This window comes from Myotis davidii, unplaced genomic scaffold (genome assembly GCF_000327345.1).
Source record: "Myotis davidii unplaced genomic scaffold, ASM32734v1 scaffold1359, whole genome shotgun sequence".
Classification (NCBI taxonomy): Eukaryota; Metazoa; Chordata; class Mammalia; order Chiroptera; family Vespertilionidae; genus Myotis; species Myotis davidii.
The window spans coordinates 1128893-1132174 of record NW_006293318.1 but is presented as its reverse complement, the minus strand read 5'-3'; the positions used below and the strand labels follow the sequence as shown (position 1 = coordinate 1132174).

Here is a 3282-nt window from a genome sequence, read left to right as displayed (position 1 = left end):
TTTAATGGGAAGTGCGTTGAATTTATAGATTGCTTTGGGTAGTATGGACATTTTAATGATGTTGATTCTACCAATCCATGAACATGGTATGTTCTTCCATCTGTTTATGTCTTCCTCTATATCTTTTTTCAACGTCCTGTAGTTTTCTGAGTAGAGGTCTTTTACCTCTTTAGTTAAAATCAATTAAAAAATCTTTTAAAAAATTAGAATACGTCATGTTTTTTAGGAGGGGTTGTGGTCACACCAATAGGTTTAGGAAGTACAAAAATGTTTCATATCGATGTTCATTATTATTTTTGCTTTATTTTACGGTTAATATGCAAATACATTTAGCTTATTACATCAGGGATATAAAGCAAATATGACTGGCCAATAAACATTTTACAAATACTACCTATGGTTCTAAAATGCATATGAAAATGACTGTGTATTGGCATGGGAAGTTCTAAAACTTCAGAACTCTAAATGCAATTTTACTTTTAAATTTCTCCAAGTCATAAAAGCAAAAATCTTCAAACAGTAGCATTTCCAATAAAATGTCAAAACTCCTGCTCAGGACAAACAGGGTGCAATGAGTTTTGAAAACAATATTTTGCAAGGTTTTTTTGTTTGTTTGTTTGTTTGTCCCTTTCAATATCCTCAGTCCCCGGAAAACAATAAAATGACAACATCCACAATTTAGCCTGTTGTTTGATCAAATAGCAAACAAGTTAGAGACTTTTTGACAGTTGTTTCTTGGAATTGTCCTGCCGGATACAAATTCATGTTGAAAACTCTTTTAACACAACTCCACATCTCTCATCTCCTAACTCACAACAAATTTGATACAAAGTATGTTGTTGTCAGCAGCTGAATGCAGCCAAATAGACTCTAATGATATCATATAGAAAATGAAATGCCAGCCGAACCTGAACAGCTTCCTATTTGTGTTGCTGAATTTGTGCTGCCCGCTGGAGCCATTGGATGTGCACCAGCTCCTACCTCAATTTCACTCACAGCCTAAGAGAAATGTGCTAACTTCTCAATGGTGCCAACAGACCTATGGGAGAAGTGCTGAAGCTACCTCTGATAGAAAGAGAAAGTCATTCTAACTTTAGCCCAGAGAACATCGATCTTTTAAACACATCAGTCTGATGCACAGACATCTGCAATTCTACTCTTCTGTTTTTATGCTGCACCCATTTCCTTTTCTCATTGTTCCAAGATTCATTACAAAATTCAGACCGCAAAAGAGTCTTTCCGTGTGTATATGTACGTGTGCGTGCTGTTTAGGAATAGTCATCTTTTCCAAAAGAACATTTGGCCCCTAAAGTAAACTGCTGAGCATTTTTGTAGACACTAGCCGAAACATACATCTATTGCCACTTCTGGGATAATAAAAGCTTTCTTGAGAAGAATAAGGGGGGATGAATCTGCAAAGTCATATGTGGAACCTTTCTCCCCCAACAGATGGACGGAGGCCTCTAGAGGCCTGTATACTTGTATGGAACTCGGTTCTGCATGTTGGTGGGTGGACTCTAGCAGGGATCTCAGTGAAGGGTGGAAACTCTAGGCTAAGAAGGAACGTTTTCTTGTAGTCTCAGCATGTCATACTCCCGTTGTACTCTTGGGACTTGTGGCCTGCACAAAGCCATGTGCCTGTGTGCATGAACAGGAAACAGGTATCAACAGAGCTTTAATTTTCCACCACAAGCATGAGTACCATTATGCAACAGAAGTGTGCAAGAAAACCTTTACTGATGAATTTGGCCCGGTAGAGAGTGATAAATATGAACTGAGAGATTATGTGATAGGAAGCAGATTTGCAGAAAATTACAATGGTGTTTATAGCATTTAGTTAGATGTTTAATTACTTCTAGCATCTGTAAAGAGCTATTGATTTAGTGATAGATTATGGAATTATCTCTGAAAGGAAGCAATCAATTGTAAATCCCTCATCCATGCAGTTGTTAAAGTGCTTAACTGTCATACATCTCCCATAAAGATATTTGTTTTTGACTGTGATAAACTAAATATGCATGCATGGAAGTGGTCCAATGACAGTACAGATTAATAGGTTAAAACAAATCAATCAATAGCATAGTTGTTCCTTTAGTTCCAACCAAGGTTCTTTTCTCGATCATTTTTCTCTATGTCCTTTGAAAGATATGAAACCCCAGTCTTTAAACCAGGCCCAATCACATTATGAATACCTATTACACATGAGATACTTTAGCATGTATGCCCTCAATTTGCACCACTCAGTTATGTGATATTGTTCTTATTTTGCAAATGTCCAGTGTTAGAGACACCATGTATAACACTTATCATAGACATGTTTTTTTTTCATATGACAAATATTTACCCCAAAATACAACCTTAAATCTTGTTTTAAAAGTGAGACATCTCTTCGATTGTAAACAATTATCACCATTTTATATAAGCAATAATTGGAGTATAGATATTTATATGTTCACATTTTCACTTTAGATAATGATATTTTTTTTTACCATGAGAAAATAAACTGCAGAGATATAGTAAATGATATTTCAATCAATAATGAGTACAGAGCTATAGCAAAATCAGTGACCTTGAACAGGAAGCTATAGAAATTATCCAAATAACTTCCCTATATTCCAGCAATGAACAAGTGGAATTTGAAATTGAAAACACGTACCATTTACATTAGCATTCCCCAAGACAATATATTTAGGTTAAAAAAAATAACAATGAGTAGCATTTTTCTTGGATTCTATAACATCACATATAGACAGGCTTATTGCTAACTATAATTTCAGGTTAATGTTTTTAAAAAGACATCGAACAGATGCTAGTTATAAAATAGTCATGGGAATGTAAAGAGCAGCTTAGGTAATATAGTCAATAATATTGTAAAAACTATGTATGGGGCTAGGTGGATACTGGAAATATTGGAGGAAGCCCTTTGTAAAGTATATGATTGCCTAACTGCTATGCTGTACACCTGACACTAATACAAATAACATTGAATGTAAATTGTAAATGAAGAGAAGAAAAATAAATCTAGTAGGAAAGTCTCATAGAGTAAGGATTTTCCAATTTTTGTGCAAAAGTTTTTCATTTACTGTTCCCAGCACCTAGTAGAAAATCAATACATATTAGTTATATTAATTAAGTCAATTAATTAAATATATTAAGCAAATTAAGAAATTTTAAAAAGTGTATATGCATTCCTTGGCTATCAAAGGGTAACTTAAAGTCTTTAAAATTTAAAGTTATTTTTATTAATGTTTTAAACTCAACTGATTTCACACTTTATGTTAA

The 3282-nt window shown here is 34.1% G+C and overlaps 1 protein-coding gene across 1 annotated transcript in view; it reads right to left on the bottom strand.

The window, feature by feature from the left end:
* Positions 1-3282, bottom strand: part of LINGO2 (leucine rich repeat and Ig domain containing 2) — a 740823-nt gene that overhangs the window by 363934 nt on the left and 373607 nt on the right. The gene's annotated exons all lie outside the window — the stretch shown is intronic.